The sequence below is a fragment of the Arachis ipaensis genome, chromosome B1 (assembly GCF_059453495.1).
Source record: "Arachis ipaensis isolate K30076 ecotype BB chromosome B1, ASM5945349v1, whole genome shotgun sequence".
Taxonomy (NCBI): Eukaryota; Viridiplantae; Streptophyta; class Magnoliopsida; order Fabales; family Fabaceae; genus Arachis; species Arachis ipaensis.
In genome coordinates, this window is record NC_142436.1 from 105,198,181 (window position 1) to 105,217,544 (window position 19,364).

The 19,364-nt window shown below is 36.2% G+C and overlaps 2 non-coding genes across 2 annotated transcripts; both read right to left on the reverse strand.

Moving 5' to 3' along the window:
- Positions 1–4,696: 4,696 nt before the first annotated feature.
- Positions 4,697–4,804, reverse strand: LOC148577765 (small nucleolar RNA R71). The gene has a single exon (XR_015903925.1). It is a non-coding gene; the product is annotated as a small nucleolar RNA R71 (small nucleolar RNA).
- A 13,502-nt stretch (positions 4,805–18,306) lies between these two features.
- LOC148577766 (small nucleolar RNA R71) lies at positions 18,307–18,414 on the reverse strand. Its single transcript, XR_015904629.1, has one exon. It is a non-coding gene; the product is annotated as a small nucleolar RNA R71 (small nucleolar RNA).
- Positions 18,415–19,364: the final 950 nt, after the last annotated feature.

Sequence of the window (19,364 nt, forward strand, 5' to 3'; positions counted from 1 at the left end):
AAAAAACTAGAAAAGACACAAAACAAGAAATTTTAAAGATCAAACAAGAAGACTTATCAAGAACAACTTGAAGATCATGAAGAACACATGCATGAATTTTCAAAAATTTTAAGAAAAATTAAAAAAATGCAGTTGACACCAAACTTAAAAATTGACACTAGACTCAAACAAGAAACATAAAATAATTTTGATTTTATGATTTTATAAAAAAAAATTTTTGGATTTTTCGAAAATTATTTTGGGAACAACGAAAAAAAGAAGAAATTTTTTTTATATTTTTCGAAAATAAAAAATAAAAAGCTTAAAATTAAAATAAAATTACCTAATCTGAGCAACAAGATGAACCGTCAGTTGTCCAAACTCGAACAATCCCCGGCAACGGTGCCAAAAACTTGGTGCGCAGAAATCGTGACGGTTCATTCCTTGGTAACGGCGCTAAAAACTTGGTACGCACGTTCATAATCTTAGTTCTTTGTCACAACTTCGCACAACTAACCAGCAAGTGCACTAGGTCGTCCAAGTAATAAACCTTACGTGAGTAAGGGTCGATCCCCCGGAGATTGTCGGCTTGAAGCAAGCTATGGTCATCTTGTAAATCTCAGTCAGGCGGATTTAATTGATTATGGTGAATTGATAATTAAAATATAAATAAAACGTAAAATAAAGATAGTGATACTTAGGTAATTCATTGGTGAGAATTTCAGATAAGTGTATAGAGATGCGTTCATTCCTCCTGAACCTCTGCTTTCCTATTGTCTTCATCCAATCATTCATACTCCTTTCTATGGCAAGCTGTATATTAGGCATCACCGTTGTCAATGGCTACATCCTGTCCTCTTAGTGAAAATGGTCCAATGCGCTGTCACTGCATGGCTAATCATCTGTCGTTCTCGATCATACTGGAATAGGATCCATTGATCCTTTTGCGTCTGTCACTACACCCAGCACTCGCGAGTTTGAAGCTCGTCGCAGCCATCCCTTCCCAGATCCTACTCGGAATACCACAGACAAGGTTTAGACTTTTCGGATCTCAAGAATGGCCGTCCATGGATTCTAACTTATACCACGAAGACTCTGATTAAGGAATCCCATAGATATTCATTCAATCTAAGGTAGAACGGAAGTGGTTGTCAGGCACGCGTTCATAGGTTGGGAATGATGATGACTGTCACGATCATCACATTCATATTGAAGTGCGAATGAATATCTTAGAATCGGAATAAGCTTGAATTGAATAGAAAAACAATAGTACTTTGTATTAATTCATGAGGAACAGCAGAGCTCCACACCTTAATCTATGGTGTGTAGAAACTCTACTGTTGAAAATACATAAGAACAAGGTTCAGGCATGGCCAAATGGCCAGCCTCCCAAGGAGGGTTCAATCATCAAAACATGATCAAAAAAAGATGTAAATACAATAGTAAAAAGTCCTATTTATATTAAACTAGTTACTAGGATTTACAGAAATGAGTAAATGATGCAAAAATCCACTTCTAGGGCCCACTTGGTTTGTTCTTGGGCTGAGCATTGAGCTTTACACGTGTAGAGACTTCTCTTGGAGTTGAACGCCAGTTTGTAACCTGTTTCTGGCGTTTAACTCCACTTTGCAACCTGTTTCTAGCGTTTAACTCCAGAATGCAGCATGGAACTGGCGTTGAATGCCAATTTGCATCGTCTAAACTCAGGCAAAGTATGGACTATTATATATTTCTGGAAATCCCTGGATGTGTACCTTCCAACGCAATTTAGAGTGCGCCATTCGAAGTTTTGTAGCTCCAGAAAATCTACTTTGAGTGCAGGGAGGTCAGAATCCAACAGCATCTACAGTCCTTCTTCAACCTCTGAATCTGATTTTTGCTCAAGTTCCTCAATTTCAGCCAGAAATTACCTGAAATCACAGAAAAACACACAAAGTCATAGTAAGGTCCAGAAATGTGATTTTTATTTAAAAACTAATAATAATATACTAAAAACTAACTATGTAAAACTATGTAAAAACAATGCCAAAAAGCGTATAAATTATCCGCTCATCAGAATCACATAAGTATCTCTTTTTTTATTTTATGTTTTATTTATATTTTAATTATCAAAACCTCATAACCATTTGAATCCGCCTGACTGAAATTTACAAGGATGACCATATCTTGCTTCAAGCCGACAATCTCCATGGGATTGACCCTTACTCACGTAAGGTATTACTTGGACGACCCAGTGCACTTGCTGGTTAGTTGTGCCGAGTTGTGAAAAGTGTGAATCACAATTTCCCACACCAAGTTTTTGGCGTCGTTGCCGGGGATTGTTCAAGTTTAGACAACTGATGGTTCATCTTGTTGCTTAGATTATGTAATTTTATCGTATGTTTAAGCTTTTTATTTTTTTATTTTTTATTTTCGAAAAAAATAATACAAAAATAATTTTTGAAAAATTCAAAAACTAAAAAAAATAATATGTTCTTCAGAATTTTTAAGAATGAATTCTAGAGCTTATTGAGATATGTTGAAGCCTGGCTGGCTGTTAAGCTATGTCTAATCTTTTGGACCGAGGTTTCTACTTTCCATTGTAGAAAGGACATGTCTGTATTTGTATGCTGAAGCTTGGCTGGCCATTTGGCCATGTCTAATTCTTTTGGACCGAAGCTTTAGACTAACATTGCATGAAGCCTAGAATTCTTATTAAAAAATTTTTATCCCTTTATTTTTCTTTTTCCAAAATAATTTTTGAATAATTACAAAAAAATTAATAAAATCATAAAAACCAAAAATTTTGTACTTCTTGTTTGAGTCTTATATCAAATTTTAAGTTTAGTGTCAATTGCATGTTTTAATTTTCTAAAATTTTCGAAAATATATGCATTGTGTTCTTCATTGATCTTCAAGTTGTTCTTGATGATTTTCCTTATTTGATCTTTAAATTTTCTTGTTTTGTGTCTTTTCTTGTTTTTCATATGCATTTTCAAAGTATTAGTGTCTAAAGTTTAAAAATTTCTAAGTTTGGTATCTTGCATGTCTTTCTTTTCTTAAAAATTTTCAAAAATATGTTCTTGATGTTCATCATGATCTTCAAAGTGTTCTTGGTGTTCATCTTGACATTTAAAGTGTTCTTGCATCCATTATTTGTTTTGATATTAAATTTTTATGTTTTGTGTCATTTTGTTATTTTTCTCTTTCCTTATTAAAAATTCAAAAATCAAAAATAATATCTTTCTCTTACTTACCAATAAATTTCGAAATTTTGGTTTGATTTGGTCAAAAATTTTTAAAATTTAGTTGTTTCTTGTTAGTCAAGTCAAAATTTCAATTTAAAAATTCTATCTTTTCAAATGTTTTTCAAAATCAAATCTTTTTCATTTTTCTTTCATGTTTTTTCGAAAATTCTTCAAAATAAATTTTCAAAATCTTTTTCTTAACTTTTATTTCATATTTTCAAATTTATTGCTAACATTTAATGTTTTGATTCAAAAATTTCAAGTTGTTACTTGCCTATTAAGAAAGGTTCAACCTTTAAATTATAGAATCATATCTTTTAGTTTCTTGTTAGTCAAGTAATCAACTTTAATTTCAAAAAAAAAATCAAATCTTTTTAATTTTCTTTTCAAATCTTTTTCAAAATGAAATTCAATCATATCTTTTTCAAAATTTGATTTCAAAATCCTTTTCTAACTTCTTATCTTTTCAAAATTGATTTTCAAATCTTTTTCAATTAACCACTTGACTTGTTTGTTTGATTTTAAAAAGTTTACTATTTCTTATCTTTTTCAAAACCACCTAACTACTTTTCTCTCTCTCTAATTTTTGAAAACCCCTCACCACTTTTTCAAAATTCTTTTTAATTAACTAATTATTTTAAATTCTAATTTTATTTTATTTCTTTTAATAATTTTTAATTCTAGCTAATAATTAAAATAAAAACAAAAATATTTTTCTTTTCTTTTAATTAAAATTCGAATACTCTCTCTCTCTCTCATCTCTTTCTATTTATTTTATTTATTTACTAACACTTCTCTTCTAATAATTCGAACCCTCTCCCTCTCTCTGTGTTCGAATTCTTCTCATTCTATCTCTACCTTATTCTTCTATTCTTTTACTCACATAAAGGAATCTCTATACTGTAACATAGAGGATTCCTCTTCTTTTCTATTCTTTTCTTTTTCATAAGAGCAGAAAAAGGGATAAAGACATTCTTGTTGAAACTGATCCTGAACCTGAAAGGACTCTGAAGAGGAAGCTAAGAGAAGCTAAAGCATAACATTCTGGAGGGGACCTTACAGAAATTTTTGAAAAAGAAGAAGACATGGCAGCCGAAAATAACAACAATGGTGGAGATGCAAGGAAAGTGCTTGGTGACTTTACTACACCAACTTCTGACTTCTATAGAAGAAGCATCTCAATTCCTACAATTAGAGCAAACAACTTTGAGCTTAAGCCTCAATTAGTTTCTCCAATGCAGCAGAATTGCAAGTTTCATGGACTTCCATTGGAAGATCCTCATCAATTCTTAGCTGAATTCTTGCAAATCTATGACACTATTAAGACCAATGGAGTTAATCCTGAGGTTTACAGACTTATGCTTTTCCCCTTTGCTGTAAGAGATAGAGTTAGGACATAGTTGGACTCACAATCTAAAGAAAGCTTGAACTCTTGGGAAAAGTTGGTCAATGCTTTCTTGGCCAAATTCTTTCCACCTCAAAAGTTGAGCAAGCTTAGAGTGGAAGTCCAAACCTTCAGACAGAAGGAAGGTGAATCCCTCTATGAAGCTTGGGAAAGATACAAGCAATTGATTAGAAGGTGTCCTTCTGACATGCTTTCAGAAGGGAACATCCTATGTATATTCTATGATGGTCTGTCTGAATTGTCTAAGATGTCATTGGATCACTTTGCTGGTGGATCTCTTCATCTGAAGAAGACGCCTACAGAAGCCCAAAAACTCATTGAAATGGTTGCAAATAACCAGTTCATGTACACTTCTAAAAGAAATCCTGTGAATAATAGGACAACACAGAAGAAAGGAGTTCTTGAGATTGATACTCTGAATGCCATATTGGCTCAAAATAAAATATTGACTCAGCAAGTCAATATGATTTCTCAGAGTCTGACTGAAATGCAAGCTGTATCAGGAAGTACTAAAGAAGACTCCCCTGAAGGAGAAGCTTATGACCCTGAGAATCCTGGAATGGAAGAGGTGAATTACATGGGAAAATCCTATGGAAACACCTATAATCCTTCATGGAGGAATCATCCTAATTTCTCATGGAAGGATTAGCAGAAGCATAATCAAGGCTTCAATAATAATAATGGTGGGAGAAATAGGTTTGGAAATAGCAAGCCTTTTCCATCATCTTCTGAGCAACAGACAGAGAATTCTAAGCAGAGTCTCTCTGACTTAGCAACCATAGTCTCTGATCTATCTAAGACCACTCTCAGTTTCATGACTGAAACAAGGTCCTCCATCAGAAATTTGGAGGCACAAGTGGGTTAGCTGAGTAAAAGAGTTACTGAAATCCCTCCTAGTACTCTCCCAAGCAATACAGAAGAGAATCCAAAGAGAGAGTGCAAGGCCATCAATATACCCAAAGTGGCCGAATGCACAGAAAGGGGAACGGCAGTGAATTCCAGTGAGGAAGACCTCAATGGATGTCTACTGGCCACTAAGAAGTTCCCTAATGAGGAACCAGAGGAATCTGAGGCTCATACAGAGACCATAGAGATTCCACTTAACTTATTGTTTCCATTCATGAGCTCTTATAAGTATTCTTCCTCTGAAGAGGATGAAGATATTATTGATGAGCAAGTCGCTTAATATCTAGGAGCAATCATGAAACTGAATGCCAAGTTATTTGATAATGAGACTTGGGAGGATGAACCTCCATTGCTCATCAATGAATTGAATGCCTTGGGGAAACTAAAGTTACCTCAGAAGAAACCGGATCCCGGAAAGTTCTTAATACCTTGTACCATAGGCACCATGACCTTTAAGAAGGCTCTGTGTGACTTGGGATCAGGAATAAACCTCATGCCACTCTCTGTAATGGAGAAACTAGGGATCTTTGAGGTACAAGCTGCTAAATTCTCATTAGAGTTGGCAGACAAATCAAGGAAACAGGCTTTTGGAGTTGTAGAGGATGTCTTAGTGAAGGTTGAAGGCCTATACATCCCTGCTGATTTCATAATCCTATACACTGGGAAAGATGAAGATGAATCCATTATCCTTGGAAGACCCTTCCTAGCCACAGTAAGAGCTGTGATTGATGTGGACAGAGGAGAGTTAGTCCTTCAATTGAATGAGGACTACATTGTGTTTAAGGCTCAAGGATCTTCTTCTGTAACCATGGAGAGGAAGCATGAAAAGCTTCTCTCAACACAGAGTCAAACAGAGCCCCCATACTCAACTTCTAAGTTTGGTGTTGGGAGGCCACCATTAAGCTCTGAGTCTCTGTGAAGCTCTCTAAGAGCTCACTGTCAAGCTATTGACATTAAAGAAGTGCTTATTAGGAGGCAACCCAATGTTATTTAATTATATTTATTTATTTTCCATTGCTATTTTATGTATTCTTTAGGTTGATGATCATGTGGAGTCATAAAAACAACTATAGAATTAAAGCGGAATCAAAAATAGCATCAAAAATAGCATACCCTGGAGGACAGGCTTACTTGCATTTAAACGCCAGTAAGGATAGCAGAATGGGCGTTTAACGCCCAGTCTGGCAGCATTTTGGGCATTAAACAGTAGAATGGGAAGTATTCTGGGCATTTAACGCCAGAAAAGGGTTTCTGGCGTTTGGCTGGCGTTAAATGCCAGAAATGGCAGACAGACTGACGTTTAACGCCAAAAAAGGGTGTCTGACTGGCGTTAAACGCCAGAAAGGGGTAGCAGACTAGCGTTTAACGCCAGGAAAGGTAGCAGAGCTGGCGTTAAATGCCAGAATTGGCACATAGAGGGCGTTTACACGCCAGAATGGTGCAGGGAGTAGAATTCCTTGACACCTCAGGATCTGTTGACCCCACAGGATCCCCACCTACCCCACCTCTTCTTCTCTCCTCTTCACACTTTTCCATAACACTCTTCCCCAAATACCCTTCACCTATCAAATCTTACCATCTTCTTCATAATCTCTTCACCACTCACTTCCATCCATCATAAAACCCCACCTACCTCACCATTCAAATTCAAAAACATTTCCCTCCCAAACCCAACCCCTCATACATGCCTTCTCTCTCTCTCTTACCCTATAAATACCCCTCATTACCACCTTCAATTTCACACATCTTACACACCTCAAGCCTCTTGGCCAAATTCACTCCTCCTTTCTATCTCCTCCATTTCTTCTTCTTCTCCTCATTTCTTCCTTCTTTTTGCTCGAGGATGAGCAAACCTTCTAAGTTTGGTATGAAAAAAGCTCTGCTTTTTGTTTTTCCATAACTATTAATGGTACCTAAGGCCGGAGAAACCTCTAGAAAGAGGAAAGGGAAGGCAATTGCTTCCACCTCTGAGTCATGGGAGATGGAGAGATTCATCTCAAAAGCCCATCACTAAGAAGAGGATGGAGCAAACAAGAGAGCCCACTCATGGACCTCAACAAGAGCATGAGGAAATTACTCATCAAGAAATCCCTGAGATGCCTCAAGGGATACACCTTCCTCCACAAAACTATTGGGAGCAACTCAACACCTCTTTAGGAGATTTGAGTTTTAGCATGGAGCAACTAAGAATGGAGCACCAAGAGCACTCCATCATCCTACATGAAATCAGAGAGGACCAAAAGGCCATGAGAGAGGAGCAACAAAGGCAAGGAAGAGATATAGAGGAGCTCAAGCACCCCATAAGATCTTCAAAAGGAAGAACTAGCTGCCATCACTAAGGTGGACCCGTTCTTTAATTTCCTTGTTCTTATTTTTCTGTTTTTCAATTTCTATGCTTTATGTTTTATCTATGTTTATGTCTTTATTACATGATCATTAGTGTCTAGTGTCTATGTCTTAAAGCTATGAATGTCCTATAAATCCTTCACCTTTCTTAAATGAAAAAATGTTTTCTGAGAAAGAAAAAGAAGTACAAGAATTTTGAATTACATCTTGAAAATAATCTAATTATTTTGATGTGGTGGCAATACTTTTTGTTTTTTGAATGAATGCTTGAACAGTGCATATTTTTGAATTTGTTATTTATGAATGTTAAAATTGTTGGCTCTTGAAAGAATAATGAAAAAGGAAAAATGTTGTTGATAATCTGAAAAATCATAAAATTGATTATTGAAGCAAGAAAAAGCAGTGAAAAGCTTGCAGAAAAAAAATGACGAAAAAAAGAAAAAAAAAAGAAAAAGCAAGCAGAAAAAGCCAATAACCCTTTAAACCAAAAGGCAAGGGTAAAAAGGATCCAAGACTTTGAGCATTAATGGATAGGAGGGCCCAAAGGAATAAAATCCTGGCCTAAGCGGCTAAACCAAGCTGTCCCTAACCATGTGCTTGTGGCATGAAGGTGTCAAGTGAAAAGCTTGAGACTGAGCAGTTAAAGTCGTGGTCCAAAGCAAAAAGAGTGTGCTTAAGAGCTCTGGTCACCTCTAACTGGGGACTCTAGCAAAGCTGAGTCACAATCTGAAAATGTTCACCCAGATATGTGTCTGTGGCATTTATGTATCCGGTGGTAATACTGAAAAACAAAATGCTTAGGGTCAACATACTGAAATAGGAGAAACAATAACACTATCTGAATTCTAAATTCCTATAGATGCCAATCATTCTGAACTTCAAAGGATAAAATGAGATGCCAAAACTGTTCAGAGCAAAAAGCCACTAGCCCCGCTCATCTGATTGGAACTGAGCTTCATTGATATTTGAAATTTATTTTATTTTCTCTTCTTTTTATCCTATTTTATTTTTAGTTTCTTGGGGACAAGCAACAATTTAATTTTGGTGTTGTGATGAGCGGATAATTTATACCCTTTTTGGCATTATTTTTAGGTAGTTTTTAGTATGATTTAGTTACTTTTTATTATATTTTTATTAGTTTTTTTTCAAACATTTCTGGACTTTGTATGAGTTTGTGTGTTTTTCTATGATTTCAGGTATTTTCTGGCTGAAATTGAGGGACCTGAGCATAAATCTGATTCAGAGGCTGAAAAAGGACTGCAGATGCTGTTGGATTCTGACCCTCCTGCACTCGAAGTAGATTTCCTGGAGCTACTGATACCCAATTGGCGCGCTCTTAATTGCGTTGAAAAGTATACATCTTGGGCTTTCCAGCAATATATAGTAGTCTATACTTTTTCTGATATTTAATGACCCAAACCGGCGCTAAAAACCAGCCTGTCTGGCGTAAAACGCCATAACTGGCCCCAGAATTGGAGTTAAACGCCCAAACTGGCACCCAAGCTGGCGTTTAACTCCAAGAACAGCCTATGCACGTGAAAGCTTCAATTCTCAGCCCAAGCATATACCAAGTGGGCCCCAGAAGTGGATTTCTACACTATCTGCACTTAGTTACTTATTTTCTGTAAACCCTAGTAACTAGTTTAGTATAATTAGCACTTTTTACTATTGTATTCATAGACTTTTATCATCTTTTGATCACTTTTGATCTAGGGACTATTGTTCACGTTTTGAGAGGCTGGCCTCACGGCCATGCCTAGACTATTTTCACTTATGTATTTTCTACGGTGGAGTTTTACACCCCATAGATTAAGGTGTGGAGCTCTACTGTTCTTCATGAATTAATGCAATTACTACTATTTTCTATTCAATCACGCTTGATTCTATTTCTAAGATACTCACTCATACTTCAATCTGGAGAATGATATGATCCGTGACACTCATCATTATTCTCAATTCTATGAACGCGTACCTGACAACCACTTCCGTTCTATCTGAGCTTAACGTAGTCATTGGACGACAGCTTGAGTGCGTATCTCTTGGGTATCTAATACACGGACCGAGTCCGTGAGATTAGTATCTTCGTAGTATAGGCTAGAACCAATTCGCAGCATTCCTGGGATCCAAAAAGTCTAAACCTTGTCTGTGGTATTGCGAGTAGGATCTGGGAAGGGATGACTGTGACGAGCCTCAAACCTGCGAATGTTGGGCGCAGTGACAGTGTGCAAAAGGACAAGGGTCCTATTCCGACGCTAGTCGAAACCGACAGATGATTAGCCATGCGGTAGCTATACATGGTATTTTTCATCCGAGACTAGCAATCCGACAGTTGATTAGCCATGCAAAGATCGTACCTAGTATTTTCCATCCGAGAGGATCATACAGCTTGCCATGGAAGGGAGCACGCATGGTTGGAAGAAGGCAATAGGAAAGCAGAGATTCAGAAGCAACAAAGCATCTCCAGACGCTTATCTGAAATTCCCACCAATGAATCACATAAGTATCTCTATTTTATTTTATGTTTTATTTATATTTTAATTATCAAAACCTCATAACCATTTGAATTCGCCTGACTGAGATTTACAAGGATGACCATAGCTTGCTTCAAGCTAACAATCTTCGTGGGATCGACCTTTACTCACGTAAGGGATTATTTGGACGAACCATTGCACTTGCTGGTTAGTTGGTGCGGAGTTGTGAAAAGTGTGAATCACAATTTCCCACACCAGTACGCGTCAGTCACGCGTACGCGCCGCTGGTCATCTTCGCGTGTCACGCGTACGCGTCAGGTACACGCACGCGTCGCCATGTAATGTGCCAAGTCACGCGCATGCGTCAGGTACGAGCGCACATCGTTCCTCGCTGGTCATGTCCTTAGTTTCTTCTGTTCCATCCATTTTTGCAAGCTTCCTCTCCATCCTCTAAGCCATTCCTGCCTTATAAAGCCTGAAAACACGTAACACATAGATCACGGCATCGAATGGTATAAAGGGAAATTAAAATACATAATTTAAAGGCTTAGGAAGTAAATTTTCAATCATAGAACAGAATTAAGAAGTAATTGTAAAATCATGCAAATGGTATGAATAAGTGTACAAAGACTTGATATAAACCACTCAATTTAGCACAACATAAACCATAAAATAGTGATTTATCACACGCGTACGCGTCATGTACGCGTACGCGTCGCCATGCGACTCCATATTCCACACGTGCGCGTCTACTGCGCATGCGCATTGATAGGTGCATCCCAAATGCTTGATTTTCCATGGTTTCTCCATTTTGCATGCTTTTCTCTTCATTCCTTTGATTTATTCCTAGCCTTTTGAACCTAAAATCACTCAACAAACACATCAAGGCATCTAGTGGAATCAAAGGTGAATTAAAATTAACCAATTAAGGGCCTAAAAAGCATGTTTTCACACTTAAGCTCAAATTAGCAGAAAATTATGAAACCATGCCATTTTATTGAATAAATGTGGGAAAAGTGGATGAAATCCACCTAAATTAAGCACAAAATATACCACAAAATAGTGGTGCATCAAATCATCCCACACTTAAACCAAGCATGTCTGCATGCTTAATCAAGAAAGAGGCAAAGGGTATCAACATTTATTCAATGCAAACTATCTATATGCAACCTATCTAAATGAATGCAATTACTTGGTCAAAATAAATAAATTCCCAAGAAAACCAATATAAGCATAAGGGCTAAGGGTATTAATAACCAAGCCAACTGATGATCAAACTTTTGTGTGGTCTAGAATTCCACTAATGAATTCTCGTTATAAAGTATAGTTTTTAAACCAACAATAGTCCTTTCATACAAAAATTGTGTTTGTCACTAGTACAAATCCCTAAATTTATAAACCGAAGTATTGGAATCTCGGGTCGTTCTCCCTAGGAATTACAATAAAGTGCCTTGTTATTAGTTATGGAGCATGTTTTGGGGTTTTTGATAAGAGGCATGAAAGGTAAATGGCAATGAAAATAAACTAACAACTAGAAAGCTTTTGACAAAGAATGAGAATTAGAAGTCCTATCCTAGTTATCCTTCTCAATTGTGACCACAATTATCCATTGCTACCACTTAGTTAACCTCTAACCATGGAGGAAAGTCAAGTAGATGAATTAATTTGATTCCACAAGTCCTAGCCAACTCCCAAGGGAAAGACTAGCTTTAGTGGTATCCAAATCAATTAGCAACGTCTAATTATCAATCAACACGGGAATTAGATAACTCAAGCATCACTAATTACTCTACCAAAGCCAAGAACACTAAATCTACACTAAAATCCAACCAAGCATTTTGTCAAACACTTTGAAGGCATAAAAGGAAAGCATAGTAAATTGTAAGGAATGTAATTACACTACTCAATTTCAAGGAATTAAACAACAATAAAGCAAATCAATAATAAAATAACATGAATCATAAATTGCATTAAAGGAAAATAGAAGAAGAAAGAGTGCATCAACAACAAAGTAAATAATTACAAGAATGAAATACAAAATTAGAGAGAGAAAGAGTAGAGGAACAAGAAATTGTAAAGGAAAAGTAAATCAAAGCATGAATTAAACCTAGATCTAAGAAATTCTAATCCTAATTCTAGAGAGAAGAGGGAGCTTCTCTCTCTAGAAACTAAACTACATGATGCTAACACTTCAAACAATTGCTCCCCCCTTGCTTGGACTTCAATTCCGCATGAAATACACTCAGAAACAAGTTGGAATTGGGCCTGGGCAGCTTAGAAATCGCCCCCAGCGTTTTGTCTTTAAGTGGGCCATGTAAGAGTATTGGCGCGTGTGCGCGTGTGTAACAACCCCGGTTTTCGAGAACGCAAATCTTTTCTGAAAGTACGAATTTCTCCGGAAGATCAGTAAGGGGAAAACCTTTGATATATCATCAAGTATCTCAATCCTCATTGTCATTATGTGATCTTTAAGTTAGAACCTTTTCCAAGACAAGCTCGATAACGCGGTCACGAAGAACCTGGTTTTCGAACCGTATCAGTTAGAAGTTTTGATTTGGTTTTTTTTTTAAATAGTCTCAGTTTGACGAACCGGACTTGATTTATGAGAGAAGAGAGATAATAGGATGATATTATCATTATATTAGTATTAGAAGCTTCTTGAATAATATTATAAGATTACCTAGTCAGTTTTAGTTAAAAACAGAAAATCGGTTTAACTGGGTTTACGGTTTACTGGTACAGCTTAGCACCAACACTCTCTGATGAATTTAGCAATGCTAAGGCCTCATTATACATGTACTATTATCATAATAAATATGTTACTAGTGTCATTTATGCTAGTAGCTTAAAAAATAATTTTTAGAGATGTTTTTACGAGTGTTCTGATACACCTAGTTTTAGTAGTTGTACACCAGAGATATTTTAATATTATTTTAATCCACCTCCAAGCCAACCAATCACAACTCACCTTACACCCCCAAGACCTCCAAGGCTGTCTCATTTCATCATTTTGGCCGAAAATAACAAGAGAGAAAAGAGAGAAAACTTCATGAACACTTAATCTTCAAAGCTTGATTTCTTCTGAACCAAAACTCAAATCCAAACTCCGATTTCACCAAAATGATCCTCTCTTCTTCCTCTACATAACCATGTGACTTATCAAGGCTGGAAATAAGGTGAGATGGCTGTCTCTCTCCCATTTCAATTCGGTTTTCAAGGAAAACCATGCAAAACATGTGCTTTCTTGATGTTCTTCCTTAGGAATCATGCTTAACTTGACTTGAGGGCCAAGAAACGTGAATTTCCAGTAAGTCTAAGATGAGATATCTCTTCCTAACATACTGAGTGACATTTGGTCAGTTGAGAATTTTTGGATTTAAAGTTGTTCTTGATGTGATTTAGGAGGAAAAAGTGCTTAAGGACCACCTGAAAGTTTAACCGAATTAGGAGCAGCAAAACCAGGTAGGATGTCACGAAATTAATCATGCTAATTTTTGTTTGAGTTATGTGAATGTTGTATAAATTGGCTGTGCTAAAAATTGGTTGCTTATATGATTGATTCTTGGTGAAAATTTGGTGAAATTTTGATGAAATTTGATGAAATTCAAGCTTTAAAGTTCATGTTCTTGGGCAGCTGGAAAAAATGAAACCCTAAGCCTAAATTGAGGTTCAATTTGTGTTGAAATCATGTAGAAAAGATGGGGTTTTAGTGGCTGCTAATTTATTATGAATTATAGTAAAAATCGATTGTTGAAAAGACTGAAAAACGGGTAAAAACAGAGAAGGAATCTGAAGAATTTATGAAGAACATGAAGAACACTTTGAGTGTGATGAAGAACAATGAAGAACACCTTTGATGAGCGGATAATTTATACGCTTTTTGGCATTGTTTTTAGTATATTTTTAGTAGAATCTAGTTACTTTTAGGGATGTTTTCATTAGTTTTTATGTTAAATTCACATTTCTGGACTTTACTATGAGTTTGTGTGTTTTTCTGTGATTTCAGGTATTTTCTGCTTGAAATTGAGGGACTTGAGCCAAAATCAGATTCAGAGGTTGAAGAAGGACTGCTTATGTTGTTGGATTCTGACCTCTCTGCACTCAAAGTGGATTTTCTGGAGCTACAGAACTCAAAATGGCGCGCTTCTAATTGCGTTGGAAAGTAGACATCCAGGGCTTTCCATCAATATATAATAGTTCATATTTTGGCAGAGTTTAGACGATGTAAAAGGGCATTGAATGCCAGTTCTACGCTGCTGTCTGGAGTTAAACGCCAGAAACACGTCACAAGCCAGAGTTGAACGCCAGAAATACGTTACAAACTGGCGTTCAACTCCAAGATTGACCTCTACATGTGTAACATTCAAGCTCAGCCCAAGCACACACCAAGTGGGCCCTGGAAGTGGATTTATGCATCAATTACTTACTTCTGTAAACCCTAGTAACTAGTTTAGTATAAATAGGACTTTTTACTATTGTATTAGAAATCTTTGATCAATTTTATGCTATGTTAGACTTTCATGGGGGCTGACCATTCGGCCATGCCTGGACCATTATCACTTATGTATTTTCATACGGTAGAGTTTCTGCACTCCATAGATTAAGGTGTGGAGCTCTGCTGTTCCTCAAAGATTAATGCAAAGTACTACTATTTTTCTATTCAATTCAACTTATTCCGCTTCTAAGATATTCATTCGCACTTCAACCTGAATGTGATGAACGTGACAATCATCATCATTCCCTATGAATGCGTGCCTGACAACCACTTCCGTTCTACCTTAGATTGAATGAGTGTCTCTTGGATCTCTTAATCAGAATCTTCGTGGTATAAGCTAGATTGATGGCGGCATTCATGAGAGTCCAGAAAGTCTAAACCTTGTCTGTGGTATTCCGAGTAGGACTCTGAGATTGAATGACTGTGACGAACTTCAAACTCGCGAGTGCTGGGCGTAGTGACAGACGCAAAAGGAGGGTGAATCCTATTCCAGTATGATCGAGAACCTCAGATGATTAGCCGTGCTGTGACAGAGCATTTGGACCATTTTCACAAGAGGATGGGATGCAGCCATTGACAAGGGTGATGCCTCCAGACGATTAGCCATGCAGTGATAGCGCATCGGACCATTTTCCAGAGAGGATAAAAAGTAGCCATTGACAACGGTGATGTCCTTACATAAAGCCAGCCATGGAAAGGAGTAAGACTGATTGGATGAAGACAGCAGGAAAACAGAGGTTCAGGGGAACGAAAGCATCTCTATACACTTATCTGAAATTCTCACCAATGATATACATAAGTGTTTCTATCCTTATTTTCTATCTATTTATTATTTATGTTCGAAAACTCCATAACTATTTTATATCCGCCTGACTGAGATTTACAAGGTGACCATAGCTTGCTTCATACCAACAATCTCCGTGGGATCGACCCTTACTCACGTAAGGTTTATTACTTGGACGACCCAGTGCACTTGCTGGTTAGTTGTATCGAAGTTGTGAATGAAAAACGATTTATTAAGACGTGCGTACAGAGTTTCTGGCGCCGTTTCCTGAGATCATAATTTCGTGCACCAAGTGTTTGGCGCCGTTGCCGGGGATTGTTCGAGTTTGAACAACTGACGGTTCATCTTGTTGCTCAGATTAGGTAATTTTCTTTTTGTTTTATTTTCAAAAATTTTTCAAAAACCTTTCAAAAATTTCTCATCTGTTTTCGAAAAAAAAAATAAATCTTTTCAAAAATATATTTTTCTTCAGAATTTTTAAGAATGAATTCTAGAGTTTCATGAAGCATGTTGAAGCCTAGCTGGCTGTAAAGCCATGTCTAATTCATTTGGATAGAGGCTTCCAACCATCAGCATAGAGGCAAGTTAATTGGAATGTCTGTCGTGGCATGTCTGAGTTACATACTAAAGCTTGGCTAGCTATTAAGCCATGCCTAACCCTCGGATTGGAGCTTTAGACTAAGAATACAAGATTCCTGGAATTCATATAAAAAAATTTTGAAATCCTTATTTTCTTTTTCCTATATGTTTTTTCGAAAAAAAAAATTATACAAAAATCCAAAAAAATAAAAAAATCATAAAAATCAAAAATATTTCATGTTTCTTGTTTGAGTCTTGAGTCAAGTTGAAAGTTTGGTGTCAATTGCATATTCATCTTGCATTTTTCGAAAAATTCATGCATTCATAGTGTTCTTCATGATCTTCAAGTTGTTCTTGGTAAGTCTTCTTGTTTGATCTTGATGTTTTCATGTTTTGTGTCTTTTCTTGTTTTTCATATGCATTCTTGTATTCATAGTGTCTATACATGAAAAATTTTTAAGTTTGGTGTCTTGCATGTTTTCTTTGCATTAAAAATTTTTCAAAAATAAGTTCTTGATGTTCATCTTGACATTCAAAGTGTTCTTGGTGTTCATCTTGACATTCATAGCATTCTTGCATGCATTCATTGTTTTGATCCAAAATTTTCATGCATTGAGTCTTTTTCATGTTTTTCCCTCTCATCATTAAAAATTCAAAAATAAAAAAAATATCTTTCCCTTTTTCACTCATAAATTTCGAAAATTTGAGTTGACTTTTTCAAAACTTTTTAAAAACTAGTTGTTTCTTATGAGTCAAATCAAATTTTCAATTTAAAAATCTTATCTTTTCAAAATCTTTTTCAAAAATCAAATCTTTTTCATTTTTCTTATCTATTTTCGAAAATTCCAAAAATATTTTTCAAAAATCTTTGTCTTATCTTTATCTCCATATTTTCGAAAATAACATCATCAATTAATGTTTTGATTCAAAAATTTCAAGTTTGTTACTTGCTTGCTAAGAAAGATTCAAACTTTAAGTTCTAGAATCATATCTTGTGATTTCTTGTGAATCAAGTCATTAATTGTGATTTTAAAAATCAAATATTTTTCAAAACTAATTTTAATCATATCTTTTCAAAAATATCTCTTTATCTTATCTTTTTCAAAAATTTGATTTTAAAATATCCTTTCTAACTTCTTATCTTCTTATCTTTTCAAAATTGATTTTCAAATTTGTTTCAACTAACTAACTAACTTTTTGTTTGTTTCTTATCTTTTTCAAAACTACCTAACTAACTCTATCTCTCTAATTTTTGAAAATATCTTCCCTCTTTTTCAAAATTTCTTTTTAATTAACTAATTATTTTAATTTTTGAAAAATTACTAACCTTTTTCAAAAACTATTTTCAAAAATCACTAACTCTTATTCAAAAATTATTTTCGAAAATTATCCTTCTCTCTCATCTCCTTCTATTTATTTATTCATTTACTAACACTTCATCTCACCCAAATTCGAACCCCCTCTTCCATCTGTGTTCGAATTTTTTTCTTCTTCTTTTCTTCTACTCACACAGGGACCTCTATACTGTGGTAAAAAAGACCCCTATTATTATTATTTTTCTGTCCCTCTTTTTCATATGAGCAGGAGCAAGGACAAGAACATTCTTGTAGAAGCAGATCCAGAACCTGAAAGGACTCTGAAGAGGAAACTAAGAGAAGCTAAATTACAACAATCCAGCAAGCACCTTTCAGAAATTTTTGAACAAGAAGAGGAGATGGCAGCCGAAAATAATAATAATGCAAGGAGGATGCTTGGTGACTTTACTGCATCTAATTCCAATTTACATGGAAGAAGCATCTCCATTCCTGCCATTGGCGCAAACAATTTTGAGCTTAAACCTCAATTAGTTTCTCTGATGCAGCAGAACTGCAAGTTATTTCATGGACTTCCATCTGAAGATCCTTTTTCAGTTCTTAACTGAATTCTTGCAGATATGTGATACTGTTAAGACTAATGGAGTAGATCCTGAAGTCTACAGGCTCATGCTTTTCCCTTTTGCTGTGAGAGACAGAGCTAGAATATGGTTGGACTCTCAACCTAAGGATAGCCTGAACTCTTCGGATAAGCTGGTCAAGGCTTTCTTAGCCAAGTTCTTTCCTCCTCAAAAGCTGAGTAAGCTTAGAGTGGATGTTCAAACCTTCAGACAGAAAGAAGGTGAATCCCTCTATGAAGCTTGGGAGAGATACAAAGAACTGACCAAAAAGTGTCCTTCTGACATGCTTTCAGAATGGACCATCCTGGATATATTCTGTGATGGTCTATCTGAATTGGCTAAAATGTCATTGGATACTTCTGCAGGTGGATCCATTCACCTAAAGAAAATGCCTGCAGAAGCTCAAGAACTCATTGATACTCTGAATACCATACTGGCTCAGAATAAAATATTGACTCAGCAAGTCAATATGATTTCTCAGAGTCTGAATGGAATGCAAGCTGCATCCAACAGTACTCAAGAGGCATCTTCTGAAGAAGAAGCTTATGATCCTGAAAACCCTGCAATAGCAGAGGTGAATTACATGGGTGAACCTTATGGAAACACCTATAACCCCTCATGGAGAAATCACCCAAATCTCTCATGGAAGGATCAACAAAAGCCTCAACAAGGCTTTAATAATGGTGGAAGAAATAGGTTTAACAATAGTAAACCTTTTCCATCATCCACTCAGCAACAGACAGAAAACTTTGAACAAAATACCTCTAATTTAGCAAACTTAGTCTCTGATCTATCTAAGGCCACTGTAAGTTTCATGAATGAAACAAGGTCCTCCATTAGAAATTTGGAGGCACAAGTGGGCCAGCTGAGTAAAAGGATCACTGAAATCCCTCCTAGTACTCTCCCAAGCAATACAGAAGAAAATCCAAAAGGAGAGTGCAAGGCCATTGACATAGTCAACATGGCCGAACCTGGAGAGGAAAGGGAGGACGTAAATCCCAGTGAGGAAGACCTCCTGGGACGTCCAGTGATCAATAAGGAGTTTCCCTTTGAGGAACCAAAGGAATCTGAGATTCATCTAAAGACCATAGAGATTCCATTGAACCTCCTTATGCCCTTCATGAGTGATGCTAGGGCATCTTGGCCAGTTTCACTGACCTTTTCTTTACTGTTTTTAGGTTAGTTTCATGCATTTCCTTAGGAAATAAGCTAGTTTTGGGTAGATATTCACTTACACCT